The sequence below is a fragment of the Nicotiana tabacum genome, chromosome 18 (genome assembly GCF_000715075.1).
Source record: "Nicotiana tabacum cultivar K326 chromosome 18, ASM71507v2, whole genome shotgun sequence".
Taxonomy (NCBI): Eukaryota; Viridiplantae; Streptophyta; class Magnoliopsida; order Solanales; family Solanaceae; genus Nicotiana; species Nicotiana tabacum.
This window is the reverse complement of record NC_134097.1, coordinates 78,449,192-78,460,085: the sequence shown is the minus strand read 5'-3', so window position 1 is coordinate 78,460,085 and position 10,894 is coordinate 78,449,192. Positions and strand designations below refer to the sequence as shown.

The window sequence follows — 10,894 nt, the reverse complement described above, 5'->3', positions numbered from 1 at the left end:
AGGAATCCAAGAAGCTTAGGGAGGAGTTAATAAAGGACGGAGAAGCCCATTCATAGCAAATTGCAACTCTTGTGAAGGCCTTGACCTCGTCCACCTCTCACCCCTTAACTTAGTCCTTATCCTCTGGTGTCTTGTTTTTTTTGTGTCTAGTTTCAGGATTAGTTTGCATGAATGTCTAAACTATTTGGTTTTAATACTTTTTTATCAAGGCCTTTGGTTTAAATTGAAACTGTCTAATGCATATTCTTGTGTTATTATCCCGCTTCTCACATGGCTAATATTATCAGATTAATTCTATTTTTGTCATGATTTCTCTAGTGCTTGTTATGTAGCCCAGTGTTCATGAATCTTGTATTACATTTGGATTACTCAGTTTATCTCATAGCTATCATGTTTTTCGTTGATGCCAAAAGAGGGAAGATAGAGTGGGGGGAATGGGGTTCATCTGTTAGTTCACTTGTTCTTACTAATGATTGATGATCGATATTGATACTTGATAATAATGTTCTCTCCTGGTTCATAAGTACAGTGTTTGTTATCATCAAAAAGAGAGAATTTGATGAGTTATATATTTTGATGATTAACAAGTATGTGCAATGAACATGTGCTAAGAACCAGGTTCTCACAATGTCTGCAGAAGGCTCCTTACAAAGTAGTAACTGTTTCTACAAAAATACTGTAGTCCAATATTTGTGGAAGCTATCTTTGATGTGATAGGGAATGATGGCTAAAGATATTTGCATATATGAGTCACAAATATTGAGGAGTCCTTATGGACTTAGGACACGTATATGGATTAGAGTTTGTTTGTGCCTAGGACTCCCAAGGATCTCGGAGTTGTGACGACTTAAGTACTCTGCCCACAGACTGTTCAAGGTCATCCTTTTACACATCTACTGACTATAAGAAGTATAGCATTTTTTAGTTCACAATACACTTGAAGTTGCTGACCTAGACTGTTCGTAGAGTCAATTCATTTTCTACTTGAGTCAGTCTAGTTCATGTGTATTAGGGAATTGAGTTGTATTCATGTTTTATTCAAACAATATTAGTTGAATTATTGTTTGAGTTTGCAAGTTAGTGTAGCTTGTAGTTTTCATACAATAAGCAAAAGTAGTTTAAGTGTGGAGGTGTATTAGGTTATAGGATTTGTAATCTGCACATTTGACTCACTTGTTTTAGTGAAATTGAAGTTAAAATCATACGTGGCAGGTCCTGGTTTGCAACTTTAAGCTAGGTGATTTTCCACGTTAAATTGCTTGTTCTTTACTTTTTTGTTGGTTCTATTTGAGCATAAGTTGTAGGTTAATGAACCAAGACCTTAGATAATTTAGGAGGGCACCCAAATAAACAGCGTGGAAGAAGATTGGAACAAATAAGTCACATGCGTGGACGGAATAATCCATATAATAATGAACGCCAAAAGCACATTAGATGTAGAGTATCAAATTATTCCATTTTTCATCCTAACTCCAACAATATTTTGGCCAATGCTCGTCCCTAACACTAAAGAAAAGTGCCTAAACAAGGCACTACGTGTTACATCTAAGTTTCAATAATGACAATTGTGCAAAGCTAATTCCTATTTACTTTGATTGCAGGAATCAAGGCACCACCAAGGGTATCAACAAATAGGAAATAAGATCGAAGATTTGATGATGCTAAATCAAAGAAAGTCAAGCCATCAAAAAGGAAGTCAAGATTTGATGATGCTAAATCAAAGGAAGTCAAGCCATCAAAAAGGAAACCAAATCAGTCTCGCTATCTTATTCTCAATCAAAGGCCATCGAGACTGTCTAACAAGCAAGCATATCAAGTGCAACTCAAAAATATCACGCATCTCCTCTAAGGGTATATTAAAAGATTGACCAACCAAATTGAAGCCTCAACTCACTCCTAAAATGAGGACATGAAAAGGAAGGACATAAATAAATCTATCCTATCTCTAATGCAGGATTCGGAGGCACCCCTTGGGTCAAATCTCTTAGAGGATTCAGTGCCTCAATCAAGATCAATTTGCAATGGTCCTCAAAATGTCGTATAAAAAGACTGTCAATTTCAAGAAGAAGTGTTACACAACTATAAACATTGTCTTCTAAGTCTCTCTAGTTCTTAGCACAAACAATGTATTCTTGAGTTTACAAGTGTCAAAAAAATAGGAAGAGTTAGAACAGAAAAGAGAGTTATGTCAACATCCAGAAATTACTAATGCTAATCATCGTTGGAGATGAACGAACTAAAATCATCACTGTTGTAATTCTTTATCAAGATCTAATAGAACCCTTGTGACCCAAGGGAAACTGGATGTAAGTACCATACCGGTATTGAACCAGTATAAAAACTGATGTGTCTTGTTTAGCTTTCAATTCGTTTGGTTCATCTTTACTTCATCTATCTGCTTGTTGACCGCTCCTTCATCTTCTTGTGTTTCCGTTATCCAGGTACATGTTCTACAGCTCTCAAATTTAAAGGAAAGGAAGTAAAGAGTTGTTGGAATGGATTCCTGAAAATAACTGTTTCTTTGTGTTTAATTTGATGTATAAGCAGTAGTTCATTTGATATTTCATAGTATGTATTGGAATGATTTTTGAATGCATAAACTGGACTGTTGAATCTATTTCTACAAATATGAGAATATCAATTGTAATTAATCTTAGTTTGTGATTACTAGTTATGAAATATAGTGTAGTTAATTCTTTTTTTTTCCAGTAGTCGCGTAATAGTTTCAAATAGGTTATGCCACGAAACAGGTTCAAATAGTTCATGGAAATCAGCATGTTGGTTTAATAGGTCTAATTCTGAAATCGCGAGTTCACTTGAGTAAATAACATCATTTTAAATAGCAATGTAAATAATGTTAGTAACTAATGTTAGTTCTCGAATGTTAGTGATTAATGTTAGCTTGATGCCAGTTTTAAGCATTGATGCATTTTTCAACAAACCGTAAAAAGAGCTCAAAAATGGCTTTGTATTCCACATAGATTAACTCCAATAATCCAATTCATATAATAAAGCTAAAGTTGAACTGGATCGAAATGGTAGCTGGTTTGTTAATATTTACAACGGCAGGCAGCGAACCTTAAGTTAGGTAGCGGGTTCAAACTAGAAGGTGTTTCCTTTTGTTTGGACCCGGACTTGAATTTGAAGCCCGAACTTTTAATGCTAATTGATTAGGATTTTTCTTTATTCTTAGAGACCAATAAATAGAAAATCATAGTCGCTTTAGGATATCCTTGAATAAAAAATGAGATGAGCTTAGCCGAATAAAAAATACAAAATTGCGGGGCTCTCAATAAATATTTGTTTTAAAATACTTAGACTTAGAGACGGGCCGTTTAGCAAAATTTCACGGTCTTCCCCAAAAGATAACAATGCGCAAGTCACTTCCGGCGTGCTTTAAATAATTTACTCTCTTAAACTCGGGTGCACATTTATGTGACCCAAATCCAAATCTCAACGAAGTCGAAATGTGTCGTTAATCACGGGTACATTGATTGTGACGTGGTTCGAGATGCATTTCCATGACGTTGCAAATTCCTTTAAAAAATAATGAATAAGACGAGCCTCGACAAACAAGAATACACAAACTGTGGGGCCCTCAACGGACAGTTATTTCGAATGCTTAGATTTCGAGACAGGCCGCATAGCGAACTTTACGGCTTTTCTCAAAATAACAACGCGTTAGTATCTTTAGGCGCGTATTTAATAATGTTATCTTCCTAAACTCGGGTGCACATTTATGTGACCCAAATCCAAATCTCAACGAAGTTGGAACGTATCGAAAATTGTGGGTACATTTATGTGGCGCAATTCGAGATGCATTCTCACGACGTTGCAATTCTTTGAATAAATAATAACAAAAGCGGTAAACAGTTAAAATTTGCACATAGGTTCAAAATTGTATAAAATCAGATAGTCAAGCCGAATATCACAGTTGAGCGACCGTACTAGAACCACGGAACTCGGGAATGCCTAACACCTTCTCCCGGGTTAACAGAATTCCTTATCCGGATTTCTGGTGCGCAGATTGTTAAACAGAGTCATTCTTTTCCTCAATTCGGGATTCAACCAGTGACTTGGGACACCACAAATCTCCCAAGTGGCGACTCTGAATCTTTAAATAAAATCTCGTTTCGATTGTCCTTTAATTGGAAAAACTCCTTTTTACGTCCCTTAGCGGGGGGTGTAGCCGAAAAAGGAGGTGTGACAGTGCCAAGTCAAGCGAGCTAGAGGTATGATTCTCATTAGGGGCAACACTCTGTTCTACACAAGAAAAATAAAATGAGAGAGTCTTATCGGTGAAAACCTTCACAGGCACCATAAGGCGACGGTAAGTTGAGAGAAAGAGCAAAATGAGAGAGGCTTGATGGTGAAAACCCTTCGGTAACTACAAGTCGAATAAAGACCATGAATCAGATGGGATAATCGGAGCATTGAAGCCCAATTTCACGACTCAGAGGTACGAGAAGAGTTGAACATTGGACTTGCTTGACAAATTAGGCCACTCGATCAAAAGGTGCATGTCATGGTCATTAGAGTTATTGTTCACATCTGATAAGTTTCTACTTTGTAATTTTCTTGTTAGGTATCATCTCTTCCCATTGTCCCTTACTATGTTCCTTTGTCTTGTTTACTTCCTCTTCTTGAGTCTGTTTGGTCAAAACAAGTGAGAAATGACTTCTAAATTTGCCACCAGCTTTCCAATTGCACAAAATGGAATCTCGCTAGCATATCAAAGTGGCATAAGTCAAGAAAGAACAGTATGTACACTGAATGGATAACAATCGGTGTGCTTTGGGATTCATGAGAAATGCAAAGGTTAGGTAAATGTGAATTCATGAGCAAAATGCAACAGATAAAATTATTGAGTTTGAATGAATCAGAGGTATTTTCTGTGATAAGGGTGACACCGTGACAGATAAATTGGTTAGTCAATAAGCAAGCAATGTTTTTCAAGGTAAAATCAAAGTTATCATGGCAAGTGAAAGAGCAATCGCCCTCAAAGTCAAGGCCACAAACCAACCACCATGTTTAAACTCACAAGTTTTCTTTGTCTAAAACAGGGACGAAAGCTATGTTCATATAAAATCTTGGAAGCTTGAATTTTTTAGGTGTAATGCTCCAATTCTGCTTACGCAAATGCTATTGAGAAGATCACACATCACCCCTAGGAGACGCACTTCCTAGTTTGGGTCTTTCAAGTTATGTTTTGTTTTAAGAGACGCACTTCCTACATTGAGTTTTTCCCTAGGAGACGTACTTCCTAGTTTGGAGTCATTTAAGTTTTACCCATTAGGAGACGCACTTCCTAGTCAGGGTCTTTCAAGTTATATTTATGTTTTAGGAGACGCACTTCTTAAATTGAGATTTTACCACAAGGAGACGCACTTCCTATTTGGTTTGTTTAAGTTCATTCCTAGGAGACGCACTTCCTAGTTTGAGTTATTGATGTTTCACCCCTAGGAGACGCACTTCCTAGTCTGGGTCTTTCGGGTTATATTTTTATTTTAGGAGACGCACTTTCTAAATTAAGATTTTACTGCTAGGAAATGCACTTCCTATTGGTTCATTTAAGTTCATTCCTAGGAGACGCACTTTTTAGTTTGAGTCATTGATGTTTCACCCCTAGGAGACGCATTTCCTAGTCTGGGTCTTTAAAGTTATATTTTGTTTTAGCAGACGCACTTCCTAAATTGAGATTTCACCCCTAGGAGACGCACTTCCTAGTTTGAGTAATTTAAGTTTGGCCCTAGGAGACGCACTTCCTAGTCTGGTTCATTGAAGTTTTATCTGTAGGAGACGCACTTCCAAATCAAGGTCTTTCAAGTTATTCTTTTAGGAGACGCACTTCCTAAATTGAGAGTCCATTCATAGGAGACACACTTCCTACTTTGGTTCATTCAAGTTTCACCCCTAGGAGACACACTTCCTAGTTTGGTTTATTCGTGTTTTATTTTTAGCAGACGCATTTGCTAGTCAAACTTTTTTGGTTTTACTCATAGGACACGCACATCCTGGTCTAGTATTTAGTTTTCTCTCATCATTGCATCAATAATATTAGTGGTTTACAATATTTCTAACAACTCACAACTCTTCCTAGTGCAAACTGGGCAGAAAATTTCATTTGTTTTGTTTGTTTTGATTGCAGACACCCACATGGAAAACAAGGGAACACAGAAAGTTTCAGCAATCAGGTGGCCACCTGGAGAACAAAGGAAGACAGTTCAAGTTTCAAGGGAAGACAATTCAAGTTTCAAGGTAAAGCAGTTCCGAGGGGAGACAGTTCAAGTTTTAAGGGACATTTCAAGTTTTAAGGGAAGATAATTTAAGTTTCAAGGGAAAGTAGTTCCGAGGGAAGACAGTTCAAGTTTCAAGGGAATAAAATTCAAGTTTCAAGGGAAGGCAGTTCTGAAGGAAGATAGTTCAAGTTCAGCAATCAGACGCCCACTTGGAGAACAAGGGAAGCCCGTTCAAGTTTCAAGGAAAAGCAGTTTCGAAGGAAGACAGTTCAAGTTCAGCAATCAGGCGCCCACCTGGAGAACAAGGAAAAACAGTTCAAGTTTCAAGGGAAAGCAGTTCAAGTTTCAAAGGAAGACAATTCAAGTTTTGGCAATCAAGCGCCCACCTGGAGAACAAGGGAATGCAGTTCAAGTTTTGATAATCAGGCGCCCACCTGGAGAACAAGGGAATATAGTTCAAGTTTTGGCAATCAGGCGCCCACCTCGAGATTAAGGGAATACAATTCAAGTTTTGGCAATAAGGCGCCCACCTGGAGAACAAGGGAAGTCATTTCAGAATTTAATTCAAGTTAGAATTAGCAGAAGTTCGCGGCAAGAATGCAACTCAACAGTTCGAGATGATTAGCAGAAGTAATCTCAATCCAGAATAAAAAAAGAAAAACAAAAAAAAATAAAAATAAATAAAAGGGAAGTGAATCCAAAATGCAGAAGCTGAGACAAGAGGTGGATTTCTCAAGACCTGACTGAAGTCACAGGCATGGTGTGTCCGGTTTTGATCCGAAAAGTTGAAGAAGAATGAACTAGCACCTGCCACTAGCAAGTGTCAAGGTTCAAATCTAATGTCTGCATGAAAAACCATTCAAAACTCAAGATCAAGCTTCAGAAGACTTATAGATAGGAATCTTGTAACTCATAGTTGACAGGCTTAGTTAGTTTTTTTTGTTTTTTTATTTTGATATAATAATAGGACCGCGGACCGGAACCTCGACGGAACGGCACCTCGACCGGCTCTCTACCTAAACTCCATCACTGTTCCTACTCCTGAACTACACTGACCTAATTTATTTATAGACAAGGATATGTAGGCAACCTCGGAAGCAAGGGTCGGTCAGATCTTTCAAAAATGCTTCCCACGGAGTATCCAAACGGGCAAAAATCGCTTGAATCCGCTCACTTTATCTTTCCCCAAAAATTCTTCGTGTTTCCGAGCAAAGAGGGGCAGCTGTGAGCATGTGATTTTTTCCCTATGTGAAATACTCCTACAAATTAAAGAAATAGATTTTTCCCTAATTGTTTGCAATTTTATAGGATTTTTGTCAATTGTTTGCATTTCTATGCATGTTTACCTTTATTAAAATCATGAAAAAAATACCAAAAATACTATGCATTGCATTTAAATTTTGTGTTCACATTTTAGGATTAATTAATTAAGTGTTTTATTAAAAATAAAAATTACTAAAATGACTCATTTTTACATTCTTAGCTTTAAATTTTGGATTATTAAGTTTTCTCTTTTAATTTAGGACCAACTAATTTTTTATAAATATTATGGTTAGATAATTAGCTTAATTTTACAATTTGAATTAATTTAGGAATTTAATTTAGGTTTTAATTAATTAAAGAAAGAAAAAAAAACAAAAAGAAAAGGAAATTGAAAAAGGTTGGTGTTAAATTGAATTGGGCCAAACATTTTAGAAGCCCAAATTTTTTCCCAACCCAGCCCAAGCAGGGTCGACCCGACCCAACACCCAATAATCCTAACCCTACATCTTCTAAAAGAACCCTAGACCCCTAATAGGAGATCAGCCATTCAACATCAGGAACGACCCCCACCCCCTCGAAACTTAATCTCCTTTACCCTAACCAGCCGCTGAACCCTATCAGACTTTATTTCCTTCAGCACAAAACAACGACCACCCTTCAGCTTCCACCCACCACAACGCCGACCACCCCTCCTAGCCGTCCCTTCTAACCTCATCTCCTAACCCCTTTACCATTCGACCCAAACTTCCCGAACCTCACGCCTCTCATTCTTCTAAGCCGCCGGACCTCCACTCCAAACTCCTACCTCCTCTCAAAGACTAGAAACAGCCCCACGCCACCAGACTTCCGCCAAAATCCCTGAAAGAAAAGGAAAACGAGAAACAGGGGAGGGGCAAGTCACACACACACGAGAAACAAGCTGAAAAACGAGGAAAAGGGGGGGTTCGGACAGAAATTTCGGAGAAAAATGGAGAGAAAGAGCTAGGGTTTTTGGATTTTCAGTTGTTCTTCTAATTTTTCATTCATTCAAAAATTTAGAGTTCTCTTTTAGTTTTCTTTTGGGTTCCTAAAAAAGAAAATCAAAGAACTGTTTGCCGCTGTTGTTTTGTTCGAAATTCCAGTGCTGATTCGAGTTTTCATCCGAGGTTCGAGGTTCCGATTTGTCTTGCGGTTCCTGCTTGACTTCCCCGCTATTGTTTTGTTTTGAGTTTTGAAGATGAGATCTGCATCAGTTTGCCTATTTTTTTAACTCCAGGTTCATCCTTTCCCTTTTCTATCTTGTTCACTATTATTTATGATGAATATTAAGCATTGGAAGAATTATTTTAAGATCCGTTGAGGTTTGGTTGATTCATATTGATTTGGTTTATGGCTTTTAGTTATTGTCTTCCCTAAATTTCCTTTAGTGAATTATCTGTGATGGAGTTTGGATGAATTCAAAAATGTGTTAAACCCTCTATCTGTTATTTTGCTATTTAATTTCGAACTTGAGTGTATAATTTTAGCAATCTTATAAGATCTTGTAAAGATTTGGTTTCCTGTTTGTGAGACCTTGCAAAATACTAGTGTAAATGGATTTGTTAATTAATGTTAGCTTCAGCTGATACAGGGCGGTAGGTGGTTAACAGGTCCTTAAAATGAAGCTTTAGCTACATGATTTGCGTGCAAGTGCTTTGGTAGATCTTGTGACCATTAGACTGCCCCTTTGTCCTAATTGCATTTATTGTCGGTTTTTACATTAAGAGATTCTCCTAATTGAAGGAAAGTTCCATAAGCCCAATAAGGATCCAACTCTATGGCTTGTGCTTCATCCTTCTGCACTTTCTTCTTCTGTTTACTTCTTGTCATTCTTATTAGTTGCAGAAATGAATTACAAAAGAAAGTGTTTTGAATAGTTAAGCTCACTTATATTAGGAAATCTTTCAATAGCTCTTCTCATGGCTTAAATTCACCTTTACTTTTATTAGCCTCTTAGTCTCCTTCTCAAATGTTCATTTTTGCTTTCGATGCTTGTTATGGATACTTTACTTTGCTGATGATTAATTTTGTTGAACACGAATTATTTTGAATGATTGTTGGGTTGGGGTATGGGAAAAGACCGAGCTCACCAGTGATTAAACTATGCTTTAAGATTGGGTTTGATCCAAATACATAAAAAATAAAAAGTCAAGTAACTCATGAACACCGTTGGTATACTTTTAGGCACGCTTTTAATCTATTATCGTAGCTACGGTACGATTTCCGTGATGTAGTTGTGATACATAATTTTCAAATCTGGGGGTACATTTATGTGACCCGGACACAACTTCTAATAATGTTAATAAAAATAAACACGTTGTATATCGTGGGTACTGTTCCCTTGACATATTTCGCAATGTGTACCAAATAAACGAGTGTGTGACATCGCGACTTGTTCCAACCTAATTCCATAAAATAATTAAAAGCGGTTTTGAAAATGCAATAGGCTCTAAATATGTAATTAATCAGATAATTAGGCCAACAATAATAGTTGAGCGACCGTGCTAAAACCCCGGAACCCAAGAATGCCTAACACTTTCTCCCGGGTTAACATAATTTCTTACCCGGATTTCTGTGTTCGCAGACCATAAATAGAGTCAATCTTCCTCGATTCAGAATTTTAAAACCGGTGACTTAGGACACCATAAATTATCCCAAGTGGCGACTCTGGTTTTTAAATAAATAATCTCGTTTCGATTTTCACTTAAATTGAAAAACTCACTTATACCCCTATTTCGGGGGTAGTAAAAATGAGTTGTGACAAAGTGCAGCTCGAAAATATCAGGCATCTCCTCTAAGGCTATATTAGAAGATTGACCAACCAAGTCAAAGCCTCAAATCACTCTATTAAATGAGGACATGAAAAGGAAGGACATAAACGAATCCAACCCATCTCTAATGCAGGATTCAGAGGCACTCCTTAGGTCAAATCTCTTAGAGGATTTAGTGCCTCAATCAAGATCATTCTGCAACGGTCCTCAAACTGTCGTATAAGAAGACTGCCAATTTCAAAAAGAAGTGTTACGCAACTACAAACACTGTCTTCTAAGTCTCTCTAGTTCTTAGCTCAAACACTGTATTTTTGAGTTTATAAGTGTTACAAAAGATAAGAAAAGTTAGAACACAAAAGAGAGTTGTGTCAACATCCAGAAATTACTGTTGCTAATCATCATTGGTGGTGAACGAACTAAAACTATCACTGTTGTAATTTTTTATCAAGATCTAAGAGAACCATTGTGACCCAAGGGAAACTGAATGTAAGTACCACATCGGTACCGAACTAGTATAAAAGCTGATGTGTCTTGTTTAGCTTTCAATTCGTTTGGTTCATCTTTACTTCATCTATCTGTTGTGCAAAACCTAGTCGACTAAAC

At 37.2% G+C, this 10,894-nt stretch overlaps 1 long non-coding RNA gene across 1 annotated transcript; it reads left to right on the top strand.

Moving 5' to 3' along the window:
* The first annotated feature begins 8,041 nt into the window (after nucleotides 1-8,041).
* Nucleotides 8,042-9,430, top strand: LOC142172925 (uncharacterized). The gene is made up of 2 exons (XR_012702153.1): nucleotides 8,042-8,757; nucleotides 9,112-9,430. It is a non-coding gene; the product is annotated as an uncharacterized LOC142172925 (long non-coding RNA).
* Nucleotides 9,431-10,894: the final 1,464 nt, after the last annotated feature.